General features: G+C 39.7%; 1 non-coding gene across 1 annotated transcript; it reads left to right on the forward strand.

Moving 5' to 3' along the window:
• The first annotated feature begins 22,113 nt into the window (after nt 1–22,113).
• Nucleotides 22,114–22,220, forward strand: LOC148999012 (small nucleolar RNA R71). The gene has a single exon (XR_016171067.1). It is a non-coding gene; the product is annotated as a small nucleolar RNA R71 (small nucleolar RNA).
• Nucleotides 22,221–22,469: the final 249 nt, after the last annotated feature.

A 22,469-nucleotide genomic window follows, 5' to 3' on the forward strand; every position in this document is an offset into this window, starting at 1 on the left:
GGTGATATTTGTGTTAACCTAAACTTGATCACTATATTTTCTTCATGATCCATGTTTAACTTAATTAGGATTTCTAATTATTCTTTCTTCGTTCTTGTTCTTGTTTGAGATCAGGAAAAAGATGATGCATCCTTGCAACCATCTATTCCATGATCTCATTCTATTCTTTGAGATCTATGATCATCATCATGATCTTAACCCTAGCTAATAGATTCTTGAAACCTTAACCCTAACCCTTGAATGATCTTTCTGGAAACCTCTTGTAACCTTCCATGTGTGGGAAACCTCATGGGTAATGTTTCTGTTAACATAAACTAGATTTCCTATGATTTCTTGTTATTTTCTTGATAACAATCATTCCCTCTCTTTCCGTGATCATAACCTTTTGATGAGCCATATGTTATGGTAAAACCCTAACCTCTTTGTTACAAACCTATTATGATTGATTTTTCGGACTATGATCTCCCCCATGTCTTCATTTGGGTTAGGTTGTACTTGGTCTTCAACCCCATGAGCAAAGCACCCTTGTATAGCAATATACTTGGGGGCGGTTACTAGTGGCGGTTGATTAAACCAAGCGACCGCCTTAAGCGACCGCCCGGTTCTGCTTGTGGGAAAATGCCCTATTTTGCCCCCTGTTCGTTATAAATAGCATCCCTCGCCCTATTAACGCATTATTATGTTCGGGATTGCTATTTTGGGCGATTAGGCGGCAGTGGAATCGTGCGGGATTCAGGTCTGAAGTGCTGTTAATGATATGAAACCTTTTCTCTTCTATTCTTGGTGATTCTTATTAAGGTAATGAATCTCCATCTGCAATTCTCTTCTTTTTAACGTCTAATTGATATGAACCCATCTCCTTTTTGGTAGTGGTTACCCATTTGATTTGTTGTACTCCCTTTCCAATGTTCTTGATGAGATCCTGTCCAGAAACGAATCCCCGCATTTGTTTAATGGATGGATCCCATCAAGGGGAATGATTTGGGTAATAAATCTTTGTTAATTCTAGGGTTTCTTGTTACCCCCTTGTTCTAGACTTATTAAGCTTGAATTTCGGACTAAGATCATCCCAAAACGGATTGAAATCGGATGATAAAAAGTCTGATTTTCGGAGTTGGAAACTGTCTGAAACAGGGGCGGTCGCTTGTGGAGGTCGCTTAACTTAAGCAACCGCCACAAGCAACCGGCTGGTTTCCAGTAACTGTGTAGGTTTGATTTTTGAATTGTTTTGACTCTTGACTCTTATACATTCTTGTAACCCTATGCCTAGGTGTTCTCTGTTTCAAATAAAAGTCTTATAATAGTTTTTGGATTGCAAGTTAGAGGACTTCTACTAAATTACAGGTAAGGACATGCATTCTTATTTATATGCAATTACATATACATGATGATTCTGTTGTTCTATTTACTATTCTTTGATCATGTAACTTGCTGTAATTGTATAAAGTATGTGAATCTTATTGTACACTTGCTCGTTTGTGGTATTCCTTGATGTACTTCATCTTTCATGATATTGCACAACTGTTCATGGTATGATAAAGAGTGTTGTAGTGTGATTGTGATGGAAGGGGTATTCCATTGGGATATCTTGGCTTGGGATATCGGGAAGGTTGTGGAATGGGACACATGCCTGCTGATGTCTCCAAGACTATCATGATTACTTGATGACATACTTAGGGAGTCTAGAATTGCATGGCTAGGTACCCCACGTGCTATTACCCTTTCGGCGGGGGAATTGAAGCCGGGTGACCCGTGACAATGGTGACGTGACTATGTTTCATCCAACAGCGGTAACCAGTCCGTGCGGAGACTCAGTGGTCCACTATTGGTCATGTAATGGTAGGGTTGCATATGTTAGGGTTGGGCTCATGGACGTCTAAGGAGCGGACCGGGTGTCGCGAGGAGTCATGAGAGCATCCGCCCCAATAATATGTGGATGACCATAGGGTTAAGGAGTGGAGTCCAACAGAGGTAGCTGATCCGTGAGGATTCTTACTCCTAGGTTGCGAAGGATACTTGAACCGAGTTGGTTGGTGCCATAGGGGAAGTATCTGGACTTCATATAGTATGTTACCATTATGACCTTGCATTGGATTAGAAACCCCGACATGCGCCAGTACTCATTGCCAATGGTCGTGGTGAGAGAGTGTTGACTTAACCCCCAGCCACGGTTTTGAGAGCCGGTGTGGACTTACCCCTTTGCCCGGGATCCCTACAGAGGTAACCAGTCCTTGCCGGATCAGAGTGATGAGACTTACCCAGAGGAGGGCTGGTGTATATCTTAAAGCATGTCAGCCATTAGAGACTTGCATAGTTAGATCTTAGTAGCATTCATATTTCGCATATCATCCATATCATTTCATATGTGCATTCGTGGATTGTGTTGACATATATATGAGAATTGCTTGTTCCTTACGAGTTCGTTGGAACTCATTCCTTTCATTGTATGTATTATATAAACTGTATGAGATGGTTGCACAACGTCGGAAGTTGGAGATGATTCGTATGAAAGAGCCTTCTCGTTTGAAGCTGATGTGGCACAGACAATGATACATGAACTTGCAGAGCATGAAGCCTCCTGAAGATGAAGACTATTTAGTTACTTATTTTGCTTCCGCTGAACTCGATATTACTTTTGATTCTTGATCTTCCTTCTTTCGTTCGTTCTTGGATTTTTATTGGAGTATTTGGACTCCTGTAACCTTTTTATTGATTATTGTACTATTCTTGCTCTTGATTCATGTATTTGTATTTATTATTATTGATAGACTAAAACCATGGATCGGGGCCCGGGGGGGGGGGGGGGGGGGGGGGGGGGGGGGGGGGGGGGGGCGGCGGGGGCCCAGGCCGGGCGGGGGGCGCCCCCGCGGGGTGGGGGGGGGGGGGGCGGCCCCGGGGGGGGGGGGGGGGGGGGCGGGGCGCCGCCGGCCCACGACGAAGGGGGGGGGAGGGGAAAAAAAAAGAAAAAAGAGAAAAGAAAACAGGAGGGAGGGAAGGGAAAAAAAAAAAAGAAAAAAAAAAAAAAAAAAAAACTAGGGTATAGAGGATATCAAATCATAAATCAAATCAAGTTCCCAAATTATAACCTAGGAACACAAAGGTTAACCTACTAGGTTAAACATAGATTATGAGAGAAAAATATTATAATCAAAGATTCAAGAATTAGGATATGAGGATTAAATATATAGTAAAGAAAACACATTGATTGGGTTACCATGATTAAACTAGAGGTTCTTGATCTTACCCAAGAATTAGGGTTTTACCCTTTTTGGTTCCCTCGGAAAATAATTGAGAGCTCTGGATGAAGGGAGATAAATTGTTAGCCAAAAATAACAAGAAGGGTCATTCAATGATGAAGTTTAGGTTAACACAATATTACCCAAAAAGCTCTCTAGACGATCTCACAGGTTAGGGTTTCGAAGGATTAGGGTTAGGGTTTCGAAGATTCCACTGGCTGAGGTTAAGATCATGATGATGATCATGGATCTTAAAGATCATGATGAGATCATGGAATAGATGGTTGCAAGAGTGCATCATCTTCTTCCTGATCTCAACGAAGAACAGAATTAAAGAAAGAAAATCAGAGGTAGAAGAGAGAGTGAGTGAAATCATACCTTTGCTGTAGGAGGATGAAGAATTCTTCAAGTCTTTGCGAGAGATCACCAAAGAATGCAAGGGAATGGGTTAGATTAGGGTTCTAACTTGTTCCAGAGGCTTAGGAGGCAGAGTATTCCGGAGATTAGACTTAAATAGAAGAGACAGGATTCAAATTTCAAAAACAGAATCCATTGGTCGATTGATTGGTCGATTGGTCCAATCGACCAATGAGTTGACCAATCAAGACAGCCACTTCAAAACAGGGAATTGAAGGCTCAGATCAAGTCCAAACATCAAGGGGTTTTGCACACCTCTAGAGTGACATACCTAGGAGTTAGAAATGCCTTTGAATCAATACAGAGACCACTCCAAGACCATCCACTAATCCAATCTTCATCCGGGTGCAGTTTCCACCATTGGGACTCTGGCATCAACACTCATGGATTCCAATCCAGCCATCAAGTCTTCAACAGAAATGGCCCAAAGATGACTTCTTGCTCTACTTCGGGTCACTGGACCTACAAATAACAAAGTTTCCGGATTAGGGTCGGGCTGGGTTTCCCCAGGTGTGCTCATTATTGAAAAATTTTATCGAGCCAATAAGGAAGCTTGGACAACATGCCGAAGCCCTGTTCTTGATCCAAGTAAAGAATTGGAAGTTTTAGGGTGGACATGCCCTAGAAGAGGATGGTTTAAGTGCAATACAGATGCTGCTATGAAAGTGAAGGAATGCTACGCTCAATTAGCTGGGGTGATCCGGGATCAAGAAAGCCTGTTCAAAGGAGGATTTGCTATCAAGATTCCTCTATGCCATGTAGTAGAGGCGGAAATGCGCGCAATCAAAGAAGGGGTAAAGGTAGCGTTGGATATGGGAGCATGGCCACTCCAAATAGAATCAGACTCGCTGAAGGCCATAAGGTTACTGGACCTAGAAGTTAACGAGTAAGGATCGATGGAAAGATTAGTTGCTGAAATTCGAAGCCTATATGCTTCTCAAGGCCATGTTAGATTTAGTCATGTGAGGCGTCAAAATAACAAGGCTACTGATTGGTTGTCTAAGAGGCGGCTAATTGGAAGAGATGATCTGGTCTTTTTCAATGATCCCCCGCAAAAAATGACAGACATCCTTAGAGAGGATTGTCTCAAGAGTTGTGCTCTAGTTTGATTTATTTTGTTTTTATGGGTCTTTTGACCCGGTTTTGTAAACCAAAAAAAAAAAAAAAAAAACAGAAAAAGAAAGAATGATTTAACTCTCTCTTCTCTTATTTTTGTCCTTTTCTGTTTAATTAGAGCGGAGATTTTTATTAAGAGTCGTCAATGGTCACTTTCTTATTTTTGTCTTTTTCTGTTTAATTAAAGTGAAGATATTTTTTCTTTTAATAAATTAAGAGTCGTCTAAGCTCATTTTCTGATTTTTGTCATTTTCTGTTTAATTAAATGGGAAATATTCTTTCTTTTAATAAATTAAGAGTCGTCTAAGGTCATTTTCTTATTTTTGTCCTTTCTGCTTATTTAAATGGGAGATATTTTTTTCTTTTAATAAATTAAGAGTCGTCTAAGGTCATTTTCTTATTTTTGTCCTTTTCTGTTTAATTAAATGGGAGATATTTTTTCTTTTAATAAATTAAGAGTCGTCTATGGTCATTTTCTTATTTTTGTTAAGCCAATGGTGGATTAGTAGAACGGTTAAAAGCCCAACTTCCCACGGGAGGTCCTGGGTTCGCATCCATCTGGCGGCACCTATAAGTAATATTCCCCCACCCTTTATATAAACTCTTCGGATTCAAAAAAATTATTAAAAATATTCATACGCTGCTCATATAGATTTTTTTACCAATATTTGAATCCGTCAAGGGATGCAGTCTTTCTTTAATGTTTTATTATAATTCAATCCATGCAATCATCAGCATCACTAATATATTAATAAGTCAAAAGACGAAGTCTTCTTTCTTTAATATTTTTTTATGATCCAATCTAGGGGTGTCAATTTTCAACTTGAACTGTTAAAATCGGACCAAACCGGCCTGTTATATCCCGAACCAGCCCGAACCAATCCTTAATGGGCCGTAATTGGACTGAGGACCCTCAGCCCGAACAGTTTCTGGCTGGCCCGGCTCAGCCCTTGTGCAGCCCATCAGCCTGTTAATCTTTTACATAAATAAAATTAAAATATTAAATGTAATTAAATTTTTTTTGGTATTGTTTAAATGTAATTAATGATCCATGAATTTTGGTGTTTGAGACGTTGAGACTCTAGTTTGAGTAGTTGAGGGTTGAGTGTTAACACGTTTAACGGTTTAAGTTTTAACTTTTAACTTTTTAATTTACAAATTTCATTTAGTTTTATTATTTTAAAATTTAAAAGTCTTAATTGATAACTCTTAACTCTTAAGTCTTAATTGTTAACTTTTTAATTTTCAAATTTCATTTAGTTTTATTATTTTAAAATTTAAAAGTCTTAATTGATAACTCTTAAGTCTTAATCTTAATCGTTAACTTTTTAATTTTCAAATTTCATTGGGTGAAAATTGTGAGGTTGATCTACACATGATAGAAAAATCTAAATTCTTTATTTTTTGAGGGTAGAGGGTGGTTTGGATCAAGCTAATGCCATCACTCATCGTTGGATCTACTTGGAGTCTTCATCCTCTATCTTTTGTAGTTTTGTGTGTGAGAAACTAAGATTTGGAGTTGAGGAAAAAATAAAAATAAATTTCAATATTGATTTTTAATTTAGTCCAAACCGTTAGCCAAACCATTAGGCCAAACCGTTAGTCAACCCGAACCCAAACCGCACCAAACCGAAACCGCACCGAAACCGTTATCTTTTAAATGGGCTAGTTTGGGCTGGGGGTTTTTCAACCCGAAACCACTCCAAACCGCACCGTTGACACCCCTAATCCAATCCATCCAATCATAACTTAAACTAACAAAAAAAAAAATCCATCCAAACATAATTACAAATATTTTAATCAGTCAATTTAAGTCTTTCTTTAATATTTTTTATTATCCAAATTCATCCAAGCATAGTCATTATTATTTGTTGCTGAATGTGCACCGGTCCTCGGTTGGTTCAAAGACAACCTGAGCTGGCCTTAAACCGGTAATTTGCAAACCAAAGAAAGACGTAAGACTGGGCCGCCTCTGTGGATGGGAAACCACCTCAGACAGTCTAGTCAAATTCTAAATAACACAATCCCTCTTGGTGAGGATTCGAAAGATCAAAGGATCTTTTCTTGTTTGAGTAATTGCGGACAGTGGAGGAGCCACATTGGGGCTAAAGGGGGCCATGGCCTCCGGATTTTAAAATTTTTTGATTAATTCCTGATGCGTCCAAAATCTGCTTAGCCCTTAGATCGCTGATGAATGACCTACAAAAACAAATGTTAGATGTGGCCCGATTGCTGGGATCGGGAGTTCACCTTAGAAGGCTAAGTCAGTTGATGAACTTAATCACAAACGGCTCTGCTTGAGCGCAGAGGTAAGGAATGAATAGCGAGAATACGATTCAGATTATATGTGTGTTTCTACCTTGTGAGTAGGTGATGTCTTATATGGAGTGTACCTTCAAATCTCCTTCGTTGGATGTATTTGAGCCTTCTTCGGATAGTCGTCAGATCTTAACTGATAGATCCGTTGAGTGATAGATCCCTACTAGGTTGGACTAGTAGATGATTCCTTTGTTAATATGATCGTTATATGGTAGTTATCCATATAATAGCGATAAGTGACAGCCGCCAAATGCTGCTACCCATCTCTTTGACGATTAGTCCATTCTGATCGTAGCGGATTAGGGCGTGCTTGTGACTAAGTTAGTTTTCTTCCTCAGCAAACTATCTCCTGGACCCGACTCACTCGGAAGCGAGTTGATTCCTTTCGTCCCGACCGGGGTCGAGAGTCAAACCAATATTGAATCAGGTTCGGTTATATTTTCTCCATATCATGAGCCCCCAGACCAAGCGTTCGGACGATCCCGTGGGCTTGGTTTTGAATTGGGTATCTTGTCGAACAATAGTTTTGCATAATCCCCAACCCATTAAATGTCATATCACATTTAATGCGGTTGTATTGCGTCCTCTGTAGCCGAAACTATCGTTGCTCACGAAATCGAAACAACGGTTTCTAAACGCCTGTTTTTGATTCGTGAGTTCAAACTTTCGAACCGTTTGCAAATCTTGATCGTTGATGTTGAATCCATCTCGATCGTTTACGTCCTCAAACACTCGTGCAAGTGCTTGAAAGAGTTTCATTGTCTTCGTAGGTTTCATTCTCCTTGTCTAGAAGTTTGAAACCTCATCGTCTTCTTCGTGCTCTAACGATCTTATCACTCTCGAGCATTCTGCTTCAGTGTTTCAGTAAGTCTACTGACTTTTTTGCGATCTTTACTTTCGTCTCCAGGTTTCTTTTTCTTGGTAGAAACCACAATCAGACTTTTTTAGTAATGGAGGATGGTAGGGTTTCTTCTGAAATTCCTCCTGGACTTAGCGCTGGTAAGGGCGATACTGATGATGAGGCCTTTGCCTCCGTCCCCTCTGAGCAGTCGGATAGCGACAAGAAGACCCTAACTGCTCTTTGGTGTGACTTCGCAAAAGTTAACCAACAGAGAAAAGCAGAAGAAAATGCTGAGGCTTCTTTTGCACTTCTTGAGTCTGGACCATCCAGAACTACGAAGGTGACTGCCGAATCCTCTGGGCAGTCCAAACAACCTATCAAATCCTCTGATGGACCTGCTTCTATTGCTTCCTCCTTTACCGAGGAGAACCTTCCGCTAGCTATCCAACGCTTCAACTTTCCTTCCTTGTACCATCTTAAGGCCCCCACTTCTGATGAGAGGGTTGATTTGATCCTTCCTGGCGAATTTTCCTGTATATAGATACTCTGGAAAGCGGAGTTCGCTTTCCCTTCTTTAAGTCTTTGTTTTCTGCTGTTCTAAATCACTGGGATATATGTCCTAGCATGCTTCTTCCCAATAGTTGGCGTCTCATCGTCGGTTTCTTGGGCTTATGCTTTGAACTTGGCATCACACCTTCTCTTCCTTTTTTTGTACATTTTCATGTTCTTTCTCTTTCCCATCCTCCTTGTTGGGTTGTTCTTTCCAAGTGCAACAAAGTTGAGCTTGACTGGTCGGGCAGCATTCTTGCCAGGGGAACCTGCCCGCCCAATTACAAAGGGTGGCGCAAGCGGTATTTTTTCTGCTTGAGCGCCTCAATCGACCTTAGCTTCCCGATCACCTAGAAACTGTACACTTTATACTCTGAGGGAAACCAGGTCCCTCAACTATCCAAAGAAGACAAAGCTGCTGTCAGGAAGATCAAGTCAATTCCATGGTATCAAGAGATACATGGATATGAGATGGAATACAACTCCATTCTTCAATACTGGGGGTTGGCTCAACGTGAGCTTTCTAACTGTCACGTTTCATTTTCTTGACTGTACTGCGAACTTTTTCAACTTTTTGACTTTCGTCTTTCTTTGTAGTGCCTCCAAGAATGATCCAGACAACCTTCGGGTGAAGGTTGCCAAGGCCGTTGTGACTGCAAAGCAACGGTCTCCTCGAGCATTGACTGCAGAAAATGTGGCTTCTATGCGTCCTCCAGACCCTTCTTATAAGGGTATTAGAAACTTGAAGCCAGTGGTTGAGGCTTCGGGGAGAGGGATGAAACCGATGGTAGAAGAGGTCGAGGCCCCCTCTCCCATTCAAACCAAAAGGAAGCATGACTCAGTCGATGCTTCTGCCCTGAAGAAATCCAAAAAGAATAAGGATTCTGAGGAGATCTTCGTCCCTCAGTGGTCGTTGACGAAGACAGACCGAGTCACGCAGGACCACGAGAAGGCTGCCGAGTGGAGCTCTCTTGGCCTTATGCCTGTAGATCGGCAGGCCTTCGAAACCCTGCAAGACCACACTCTGGTTCATCTTTCCACGAGGTATTACTTTTCTTGAGTTTTTCACTACTTGCTTTGTAATCTCTCCTGGGGTTTTTTGATAATTCTCTTGCTTTTCCAAGAATGCGGTGTTGAGCTTTTACCAACACATGGAAGCATTGAGCCGAGTTGGTCGTAGCGGCTCCTTGCTGCAGACCTATGAAGAAAATTTGGTGAAGGCCAATTCTGAAGTTGACCGGTTGAAGAAAACAGCCGAAGAGTCAAAGGAGGAAAATGACAAGGCCATTAGTTCTTTGAGGAAAGAACTTGACTTGTTGATCAGTCGTGCTGCTGTTGCCAAACGCGAAGCCAAGAAGCAGAAAAATATTGCTACCGCATGCGCTGAGAGCCTTGAGTTTCAAGCCAAAGATTACGAACGTCTGAAGAAGATGGCGGTTCCCAGCAAACCTGAACATCTTTCACAAGATCTTCAGAGGGATTGCATTTGGAAGTATCTGAACAATGTTCCTTTTACTGACCTGATGGGCTCATTCAACCTTCAAGCTTATCGAGAGGGGCAGAATGATGTTTGGAAAAAGATTCTTGAATTTAACGCTTCCTTTGACACAACTCCCTTTCGGAGCGTGTGTCACAAAGAAATCTTTGAGAAGCTTGAGCTACCTTTCCCCCGTTGGGTTTGGGAAGAAGAGGATCCCATTCCAGCAGATCCAGACATCAAGAAGTATCTCACTGATTCGCTGCCTCTTCCTGAAGAACCTCCAAAGCCTACCACAGACAAAGATCCTTCGGCCGACAATGAGAAAGAACAATAGGAAGCCATCTCTTTCTTTATTTTTTTTTTTTTTGTGTGTAAGGGTTGGCCCCCCACGGTCTTCTATAATGAAATAGAAATTTGCCTCCTTTTCCTCGAACTCTTCCAATGATTGCCATAATACTTTCTCATATCGTACCTAGGGAAATGTCTATTCTCTCGCGTAAGAGATATTTAAGAATGAGATAAGTTATCATGTAGATAAACTTGTACTTTAATTGAAGATAACGCTCAAGACATCAGAGAGATGCATTCGGGAGCATTGATTTGATTCTTCCGAACCTTTTATGACACTTGACAACTTTATCTCCCGACCGCTCCTTCTTTATGACGAAGTGTCACATCCTCCCAGCCGGTACCCTATCTGGCATACCCGAGAGTGTGATCCACAGCCCGAAGATCAGGTATCGAGTAATCAACCTCCCACATAAACAATAACATAATCCTGAACAATCATAATAAAAGTGCGGAAGATAAACCATAGATCCAATAAGGAAAGAATGAATCATAAATAAATCAGAATACTAGATATAATCAGAGTGTCAAATAGATAAGTAAAGTGAGACAAAAATCCCACTCTACAACCAGCGGAAAAGTAGCTCTAAAAGATAATAAACTAGACAAAATCTAATCCCAGTAGCAAGTACAATGGGTAACTAAATTGTTCTCCACTTTATAGACAACATCCTTATAAGTGTAAATCTCATAAATGGCACAAGGACGCTTCCACTCAATGGTCAGACTAAGCATCGTACTGAGCATAACCACTCGCGGGATCTTCAGTGTAATTGTGGTAACCGCAATCACCTTCCTGGAGATATGCCTCTTCGCCTTGCGCTTCTTCATAGGGACCGTCATAATACTCAGTACCTGCAGGATAGTCTAACAAACATTGTACAATAAAGGAATGAGTTTCAAAGAAACTCAGTAAGGCAGTTAAATCCATAATATCATAAATGGCAGGATTTCAGAACAAACATTAATGCAATATGATATGAGAAGAGCAATGAATGAATGAATCTAACTCTATATATGCTGGTCTCTATCGGCAGACATGCTTTAAGTCATAGCACCGTACTTCTTTAGGAAGGTCTCAATCACTCATCATCAGTTGGTAATGGGTCCGGCATCCCTCGGGACATTCCATGGCTGGGGGTTAAGTCACCACTCTCTCACATCACCATTGGTCTAAGTACCGGCGCATGTCAGGGTAAAACCTAGCCAAATGCAAGTCTTCTACTTAGTTACATCAAGTCAGATCCAGATACGTCCATTCCTCGTCCCCGACGATCCTTTCCGGTATCCTTCACACTAGAGTCCTCATAGTCCCTGACTACGGACTCATCAACCCTATTGATCATCCACATATGGTAAACGGGAAGCTCTCACGTCCTCTCATGGGTTGGTTACCGGTCTTAAGCGCCCGTGAGCCCAAGTCTAACCATATGCAACCCTACCAATAAATGGCCCCCACAATGTGATTCCTGTCCTCTCACGGGTTGGTTACCGGTCTTGAGCGCCCATGAATCCCCATTGCTACCACGGGTCGTTCGGTCTCAATACCCCTCCGATTAGGGTCTGACATAACAGGACATCCTAGCCAAACACTACTAGACAATCCTAGATATGTCATCCAACAGTTTAGGAAGGTGTCTAGAGGGCATCTCCGGAAACATCCCATAATATTCCCGTAGTAGTCCAAGGACAGAAGTGTCAAAAGGACACCTCTCCTTTCCAAACCATACTTAAGCATACACATGCATCAATTCATATCATCACATATATGGTAACTTCATATATGGAAAGAAATCAATAATTACAATCACTTGTATATAATTGGTAAGTAAATCATACATGAATCAATTTAAGCAATGCTACTGTAATCAAGGTTATGCAACAGTTGTATATCATTGTAAGAATCTAATTTAGGAAACATATCAATGATATTCAAATATAGAAACTAGATTCATGCTATCTATGTAATTAAGGAAATAACCATCCTTACCTTTTATAACTCGCAAAGGAATCCTAAGAAATCAAGTAAGATCTTGGCAAACTTGAGAAGAAGGTCCTAAACTAGTGTATACAACATATTAGGAAAGATCCCTAACAGAAAAGATACCAAAACATCCAACACAGACCAATTCTGGAGTTGCTGTACTCATTGGTCGAGTGGATTGGTCGACTGGTCCAGTCGACCAATCAGTCGACCAATGCAGACAGTAGCCTAAAAAAACAGAGTTTTAAGATATGAAATCCGAATTTGGTGGTTCAAAAGGGTACTAATCAAGGGGTAAACTACATCAGTAGTATTCTAACATATAGGGGACCTCAAAACACTAATCCAATCAAGCCATCAAGATCCAAATTAGGAAACAAAAAGTTACCATAATTAGATCAACCATGGATCTTGATGAATTCGAAATAGAAATCAAAGACAAGAACAATAGGAGGATGGATCATTGCTTCAGGTAAAGGTATCATGAAAACATACTTAGATCTTCAAGGAAATAGGCTTAAAAGCATAAATCTAAATAAGGAAACAAAACCTACCATATATGTAACTACCATGATTCATGAAGAACACATAGTATGGTAGAAGAGAACAACTAGAGATTGATAGATCATGGATCATGAAAAGAAAACACAGCAATTAACTACTAACATGATCAAAATAGAAGATCCAAGGAGATCAGAATTCAAACCAGAAGTTTAACAAAGATTAGATCATGGTTTGATCATGATTCCTTCAAAAGCTTGCAATGATCATGGTTAAGATCATTGTTCTAGCCTCTAATCCTGAGGATGATCATGAGAGACAAGTCCAGAGATGTTTGCAACAGAGAATGCAGCATCTCCTCTACTGTCTCAACTCAAAAAGGAAAGAAAATAAGAGATAGAGGAGAAGAAGAGAGTGTAGACATACCTTTTGATGAAAAGGAAGAGTTTCGACGAAGATCCGTCAAGAAAATCACCAAGGATGCAAGGGAGATGACTTGCAGAGGTCTTTGGTTCGTTCCAAAGAGTTTGGAGGCAGCAAATACGAAGTAGACTCGAGATTGGACTTAAATAGAGCAAGAAAAACCTAATTGCCAAAGACAGCACTCATTGGTCGAGTGGATTGGTTGACTGGTCCAGTCGACCAATCAGTCGACCAATGTTGACAGCAAATCCAAAACAGGCAATTGAAGACCCAGATCAAATCCAATCCTAAAGGGGTTTTGCACACATGTCAAGTGACTTACCTAATAGGTAGAAATGCCTTCAAACCAAGATAGAGAGCACTCCAAGTCCATCAACTAATCCGATCTTCATCAAGATTCAGTTTCCATAAATAGAACTTCATCATCAACTCTCATGGATTCAAAGCCAGACACCAAGTCCTCCACCGGGATGGCCCAAAGCTGACTTCTTACTTTACTTTGGGTCATCGGACCTACAAATAACAAGGTTTCCGGGTCAAGGTTAGGGCTGGGTTTTACATGAAGCCCAAACGTTTCCTCGTATTCGCGTACAAGTTGTTCTTCCCAAGGAATTGGAAATACTCTGTTATTTAATACTGGAATGACGGTTGGTATTTGGCAGTATCCTCGTATCAGGTGCACATTGTAAAATCCAGCCTTATCCTAACCCTGACCCAGCTCGGATTTTATACTGTTGCAGGTCCAAAGACCTGAAGTGGTGGTAGAAGAGACCTGTGGGCCCTCTTAGTGGATGATTCGATGCTTGATGCTGAGCCTATGGACATTGACAATGATGCCCCTTACTTGAGCACGTTGTCAGTGTTGAGTGAAAATCTGCGCATCGATGAAGATTGAATTAGTTGAAGAACTTCTTGGAACCCCATGATCAATCCTAAGTAATTTTCTGAAACTAGACTTGTTGATTGACTTGTAGGAGAAAACCCCGCTTGATTTGACCCTGTATAGCCTCCCGAATCCACTCCTGAAGTTACTATCATGGCTTGGTCGACTGCTTGGTCGACTGACAGTCGACCAGCCAGTCGACCAGCCAGTCGACCAAGAGTAATGGATTTCGAAAATGCACTAAATCTCTTCCCATTTTGCCCTTACCTTTTTGGAACTCTTGAATGAGGACCTAAACTAATCATTTGCACTCCAGAGCTCGAGGTTGGACACTCTCTTGGGCTATTCCTTGATGTTTGGGAAGATCTTTGACTCCAATCATTAGTGTATGCATTAATCATCAACTCAAGGTATGATTTCTTCTATTCTTCTTCTAATCTATTCATTTTTCTATCAATTGATGATCTTGAAACCATGGCTGAAGTGCTGCAACCTTGCAAACACTTTACCATGAGTTTCCCCCTTTCAATTCCTTAATCCTCCCCCACTCATGCTATGTTATGATTCAAATGAGAGTAATTGCACTCCATCACTTTGATTCTATTCAATCTAACCTATTTTGATTCAAATCTGATATGTAGATGAATGATAAGCTTAGACTATAATGAAATTAAGATTCTAGCTTGATTCTTAACACTCATTTGATTGATTCCTATCATCCTTTACAATTTCTATCAATTCCAATTTATTTCTTGTTAAGTATCATATAGAACCTAAGATTTCGATTTGGGAATTTTTGATTGAACCGTTGGATCATCATGAAAATTAGTGTGTAGTATCCTCTTACTGTTATAAACATGCCCTCCAAATTTCGTGACGATCAGAGCACTGGAAGGGCAGTTTCGGATCAAGTTTCCATTGCTGTCCTGAAGTTAACAAGTCTTGGTCGACTGACAGTCGACCAAGCCAGTCAACCAAGAGCTGTTAAGGCCCTGTACTCAACCGGATTGATCCGTTTGAACCCCGATTCAATTGCTTTCTTCTCTGACATTATTTGTATGTTATCTAGGGTATCAACACTGATTTTGGGACCATACTTGGTGATCATTAAAACTATTTACAACTTGATTAAGGTAAGGACAGTCGTTAACTCAAGTATGTTAATTATACCAACATGCTTACATTATGGGAACTTAATGGTTATGTTCATATGAGTATTCCTTTACTATACATGACTGTTATATGTTTTCTTATTAGTAATCGAATTTATATACCATTTAGAATATCATTGTTCAATTTTACTTTATGATTTTGTATATGATCAATCATGTTATGATATGTATTGTTTATATGATGAATCATGGATTTAGTATGATATGATGAGATTGAGTTTGTGATTGACTACGTATGACTTGGGATTGGGAAGTGTCCTTTCGACACTTCTGTTCATGGACATCGGAGAGAGTTGTATGGGATATTCTCCGAAGGTGTCCATCGACGCTTTCCCGGGTTGTTGGATGACATGTATAGGATTGTCTAGGTGTATGGTTAGGATATTTTCCTTGTCGTATCAGACCCGAATCGGAAGGGTATTGAGACCGAACGACCCGTGGTAGAGTATGGTTGAAGGGCGCTCAAGATCAGTATCCACTCCGTGAGAGGACTTGAACTATACTGCAGATACCCCCAAAGGGGCCATTTGTTGGTAGGGTTGCAAATGGATAGACCTGGGCTCACGGGCGCTCAAGACCGGTAACCAACCCGTGAGAGGACGTGAGAGCTTCCCATTTACCATTTGTGGATGACCAATAGGGTTGATGAGTCTGTAGTCCGAGTTGGTTGGCGCCATAGGATACGCTGACTCTAGTGTGAAGGATACGGAACTAAGTTGGTCTGTGCCATAGGGAAAGTATCCGGATCTGACATGATATGACTAAGTAGATGACTTGCATTGGGCTAGGCTTCGCCGCGACATGCGCCAATACTTATACCAATGGTGATGTGAGAGAGTGGTGACTGAATCCCCAACCATGGCTTGATGAGGACCTTACCCAATTACCACGGCAGACCCAAGATATCTTATGATTGAGGGGGAGTGACTGACGACCCAAAGAAGTATGGTGCTATGGCTTAAAGCATGTCTACCTTAGAGACTAGCATACTTAAGATTAGAATCATATTTCATCATTGTCTCATATCATATTGCATCATATTGTGACTTGTATTGAATGATAAATCTCTAACTTTAGGTCTTTTTCAAATTGATTCAACCATAAAATACTATGACGTATGTATCTAGGGAATGGTCACTTGAAAGTGAATCCTCCCTAGATAGGTCTATTTCCGGGAGGATTGACAGGGCGAACGGCTAGTTTTCGGATACGAGATATCCATCCTAGTCACTATGGACGTATTTGCCCAATTGACACGTCTGAAGGAATCAACGTTGGACTTATTGGATCCTTAGCAATTCATGCAAGGATTGGTCACTGTGTATTATGAAACAACTTGCCTTGCTGAGTTCTTTTGAACTCATTCCTTTTGTGCAATTTGCTAGATTATCTGCAAGTACCAGAAGACCTCGATGACACGTCCTATGACCCGAGCTATGATCCCGCATACTACCCTTCGGGTGATGGCTACGCGGAGAGTCAGGATTGCTATACCGAGGAGGATTATAGTGCGTACCAAGGGTTAGCTCCACCTTAGTGAGGGAGCGGCCACGCTGGGTTTACTCCATCCACACTTTTGAAGAAGAAATCATTAGGATAGAAGAAACCTATGTGTAGGCCCCATTTCCTTGGATGACTATAATCATTTGGATATTTTCACTCTAGTTCTTATGGATTTGCTCTTGACACAGATTGTAATTTAACTTAATTAACTACATTTCCGCTATTGTTGAATGAGTGACTTCTGATCACTTCTTCTCTTTGAGATTACCTCTAAAAAAATGTGAAGTTGATACTTATTATATTTCCGCACTCTGATTTACTATCTTCTCTTATTCAATTGATCTATTTATTGCTTGTTTTACACATTGATTATATTGTTCATGATTATGTTATCGGGGTTGGGGGGGGGGTGGGGGGTTTTTTGGGGTTTTGTGGGGTGGGTCACCTCTGGGGTGGGGGTTGGGGTAGGGGGGGGGGGGGTGGGTTATTTTTTTTTTTTTGGTTTTTTTTTTTTTTTTTTGAAATTTAAAAGTAACCGCAAGCGCACGGTATCGTGTAGCTAACGGGTCGATCTCAAGGAGATATGCCACTTATAATTCAACTTCTTAATAGTAATGCGAGAGTGGAATGATTCAATTTTTGTTAACTAATTCACTAAACTAAACAATCCTAATCTATACGTCTAATGCAATCGAATTGAAACGAAAAATAAATTAAACACAATCAATGCATAAATAAAAGACAGGAAAAAAAATGTGAACAATAAAAATAAAAAGGAAAAAAAAAATAAAACCAGTTAGTATGTTAAAGCAGTCAGTAAAATTTAGTTCATAGTTAAAATGCAGATGCAACACCACCCGTCACCAGAAGCAGAGGCACGACTGTAGGCTTGCTCCGGTTATGTGGTCCGAGATTATGAATGAATAGGCAGAAAGTAAATAACAGAAAGTAAATAACAAAGCAATAAACAAAGCAATAAAAGGAAAAGGAAGCCTTAACCAAAGAGAGGCACGACTGTAGGCATCTCTGATCAAGGATCCAGGGGAAGGGAGAACAATAAATAATGCTGAAAGTAAATCCTAAATTAAGAATATAGAGGGGGTAGATAGAAGCGGGAATGGAGGGAGGAGAGAAGATTAATAAAGAAGGTTACTTACTTGCGAATTGAACAAACGATTCGAATCTCAACCAACCCTAACAACCAGATCTAGATCTAGAATGATCTAAATCTGCAATTGCTAGACCCAGAAAAAAACGAATCTAAAAAAATTGAATCTTGAACTTGAAGCTTGAACTTGAATTGCATTACATAAAAATATTAAACCTAAACATTGAATCTAGAAATTTAAATCTCACTAATGCAAGCAAAAAAACTAGAAAAAACATAAATAAACTGAAGAGAGAAGAAAGAATGCTTCTACTAAGCTCTAAGACATGTTCTCCTTTGATGGAGTATGCTCTCCTTTTATAGAGTTTACATGAGATATGAAGCACGACTGAATTTCAATAAAACTTAGGGTTTCTATCTGACTCAACCAATTAGGGTTTTGACGTAGTAATCGCGCTGACTTAGAGAAATCAGATGCATAATTCCACCGTTGGATTTGAGGTTTAAGTAGTCGTGAAGCTCTCCTCCAAAAATCAGCAGGATCGGACATCATATGACCGTTCGATGAAGGGTTTGATTGAAACTGGACAGAGGCATTCAAAAACAGGATTTTTCCTCTTTTTCTTTTTGAATATAATTTTTTTTCCTCTTTTTCTTTCTTTAATTAAATCCAAGATAAGAGATAAGATATTGAGGTATGCAAGGACTCTTTTCCATTTGGACTCTCTCAATAATATCTCTGTAGATTTGATTTAAAATCTCACCCGTAGATCAAATTTGCCGTCTTTATCTCTTCAATATTTCGGAGTTGGCCCATAATCACACATCTCTAGCCCATCATGCTCCAGATCAGGCCCATTTTCGCATTTGAGAATTTGAATGGACTTCTTGACGTGTAAAATAGCATGATTCAAGCCCAAGACTCCAAATATTTGCTTAAATCTTGAAAAGTCCTAAAATCTGCAAAAACAACATAAAACCCAAGGTAACTCCACTCTAAGTGTATAAAATGCATGCTTTATGCCCTAAGATTTCACACATAAATGTGCTCATCAGATTCCCCCACACTTAGACTAAGCTTGTCCTCAAGCAAAAATTAAAGAAAATTCAAATGCAAGTAAGAAACTAGTGCAACAAAATAAATCCTGACTCACTTTCGTAGGAATCACGGTTACACTTAGCATGTGCAATAGGCCTTTAAACCACTAGGTTACCCCTAGAGGACGAGTTTTGTCTCGTGGATGTTTGCAGTGAATGTACATCCAAAATTCCAATTTTAGCTCAAAATAAAACATTGCAAATTCCAACTCTAACAATTGGTAAGTACTCATACAAGATCAATAGCTATGACAATTTTTATCCCCATTGATTTAAGATCCCCCACACTTGAACTTTATTACCCCATATTGATTCTTGAGACTTAGCATATATCTCAATCAAGGACTCACCTTATATCTTTCAAGTACACCTCTCCTTTAAGCAAAACCACTCATAAAGTAAGGGGACCAAGGACTAAGGTTTTGAAGTATTTTTGACCAAACAATTTTACCAAGGCATTGATGACACTTGTATTTATTTCTCTTTTTTTTCTTTTGAGTAGTGAACTCTACATTACTCCACTACGGTTGGCTTGAATAACATGGTGGAGCAGACACCAGAAACCCAAGTTACTTTGTAGCTTTGCTTTGCATATGCTCACATAGACAGTGATGCGAGAGTTCTTTTCAATAATCTCCTTCCTAAGAGTTTCGATCAAGTCACCTCGATTCTTGAGTCGGAGTGCCCTGTCTAGTTCCAAGGAATTCAACTTTTACTTTCTACTCTTTTTTTTTTTTTTTTTTTTCTTCTTTTCATGCCCTACACAAAATTGATCTCAACTTCTAGCCAAAGAAACAAGGACCCACAAAACTCATAGATGGTTCGATGCCTTAAGTTAAGGGCCTTTTATTTTTCTAAGGAAAGTCTCATCTCAACACATATACAAGTTACCTTCCTCTCAACAAGGTTTTTATGTGTTCATGATGGGTATCAAAATCACTCTCATTTCACACATCATAGTAATTGAAAGAATATGTATAATAACCAAAAGTCAAAGTTAAAATCTACAATGCAGCTATACCCCCCCACACTTAAGTAATGCAATGTCCTCAATGCATGTATGCTAAACAAAGAAGACAAATGAGGGGTATACCTTTCAGTCAAGATGTGCTTATCATGGGAAGCTTTAGTCTTAATCTTCAATATCAATGTATGATGGGGAAGGCACTCCAAATAAGAAAAACCGTGAATCGAAAAATCATCTCTAAAGATCTCAAGAAAAACATTCACAATGTTAAAATAAATTCTCATCATACGTTGAGGTTCTCTAGAAGGTTTTGCATATTTCATAAGATGAATATGATGTTCTTCAATGGAAGAGCTTAAACCTTTGATATGAGTGACAAACCAACCCAATGCTTCTCTATTATCATTCAACAGTGTGATCAACTCTTCTGCTTTGTCAGAAGTTAAATCAGAGACAACAAGGACAGGAAGAGTATTATCTTGTTCCAATAAAGCATACTTCAAATTAGAAGGCAACTCTTTCAATTCTAGCTTGGGGGGTTCAATTATTGAGGGCTTGGGAATGGAGATGGAGATGGATAGAGGTTTAATAGGCTCCAAAGGTGTGTGAAAATTTAAGACTTCAGAAAAGAAAGTTTCACTATCATCATCCAACATATCCATACATTCTTGAAATTCATAATCAAAATCAATCTCAAAGTTGGTAATCACATCTTTAGGAAAATCAAAAGATTCCTCAAGCATATTGATCTCTTCTTCTATTTGTGGTTGTTTTCCTATCCTGAACATATTAAACTCTACAGTTTGATTTCCAAAAGATAATCGTAAGAGACCATTTCGACAATTGATTAATGCATTACTAGTAGCTAAAAATGGTCTTCCTAAAATTATTGGGATTTCATCCTTGATTGAAAAAGGATAATCGTAAGAGACCATTTCTCCATAGTTGCAGTCTTCTTCTTATTCACTAGACGACTAGGATAAGGAGCCTTAGGAACATAAGAACTCTCATTTGAAATTTGCTCGTTTCTCATAGTTTCCGATAGTGATTCTCCAAACTTAGGTACTGCTAAAGCAACTGGCTCATCCTCAACTTCTATGGGTTTCTCAGACAAACCCTCATTAGGAGATACTTGAACATTTTCCTCATCACAGTGGTCACTAATCTCGCTCTTTTCATTAATATGTGACTCACCTGTTAAATACCCTTTCCCACTTCTCAATGCAGACACAGAATTAATTGAAGCTAAAGAAGAATGGGAGGATTCAACTTGGTTGACTTGATTTTGTGGTCTTTGTTGAATCTGAATCCTAGGATTTAACTCAGGTTGGCTAGGCATTTTACCTTTTTCTCGCTCAGATAAAGCACTAGCAAGAGTGGAAATTTGTTTTTCCATATTATGCATTGAAGTCATGAAGGTGCTGGAAAGTACTTCCATATTCTTCTCTAAGGAAGAGAGACGAGAAAACTCTGGATTGTTACCTCTGTTGAAACCAGGTGATGATTGATTTTGTGCAATGTGAGGCATATGAGGCACAATAGGTGAATTGATAGGTCTAGCTAAATTGGCATTCTGGAAATTTGGGGCTTGAGGGAACTGGACATTTGGATAGTGAGAAAATTGGGCATTTTGCTTTTGAGGGGCACCAAAGTGATTTTGTGTGGAATAATTGCTTAATCCATTTTGGTTTTGCCCTTGAGACCATGAAAAGTTAGGATGATTCTTCCACCCAGGATTGTACGTGTTACTGTACGGGTTTGGAAACATCGCACTGACATTTTCATGTTGGCCTCCAGAATAGCTAGGGCAATCCTCAATTACATGTGTAGGAGACTGACACCATGCACACATAGCAATAGATTTGTCAATAAATTGTGCTTGACTTGGTGGTGCAGCTTTAACTACCAAAGTCTCTAACTTTTTCAAAATGTTATCTATTTGTACTTCCTTATGAACTTGGCTATCAACAAAATATCCCATACTAGTCCTTTCAGACTCTTGGGTTGACTCCCATTCTCTAGTTCTATCTGCTAGGTCTAAAAGAAAATTCCAAGCTTCGGAATCATCAGTGAATAATGTAAATCCTGTGGGGCACATTGATTCCAAAAGTTGCTTTATTTGGTAATCGATACCCTCATAAATTATTTGGCATAAATGCCATAATTCTATACCATGGTGAGGGCATTCTTGGAGAAGGCTTTGAAACCTCTCCATTACCTTAGCAAAGGACTCATTGGGTTTCTGATGAAATTGAAGAATATCATTTCTTATTTTGTTCGTCTTAGAGAAATGAAATAATTTCTTCAAGAATAGAACAGTAAATTGTTCCCATGTGATAATGCTATCCCTAGGTAAGCTATAAAGCCACTTTTTGGCTTGGTCCTTTAATGCAAATGTAATGAACCGTAGTCTTATGGCATCATCAATGAGTTGTTGTACCTTCATAAGGACACAAACCTCTTCAAACTCCCTAAGAAACAAATATGCATCTTGATCAGGTAACCCATGAAATTGGGGTAATAT

Source organism: Hakea prostrata, unplaced genomic scaffold, assembly GCF_041222555.1.
Source record: "Hakea prostrata isolate BN-2017 unplaced genomic scaffold, UWA_Hpros_2 contig_68, whole genome shotgun sequence".
Lineage (NCBI taxonomy): Eukaryota > Viridiplantae > Streptophyta > Magnoliopsida > Proteales > Proteaceae > Hakea > Hakea prostrata.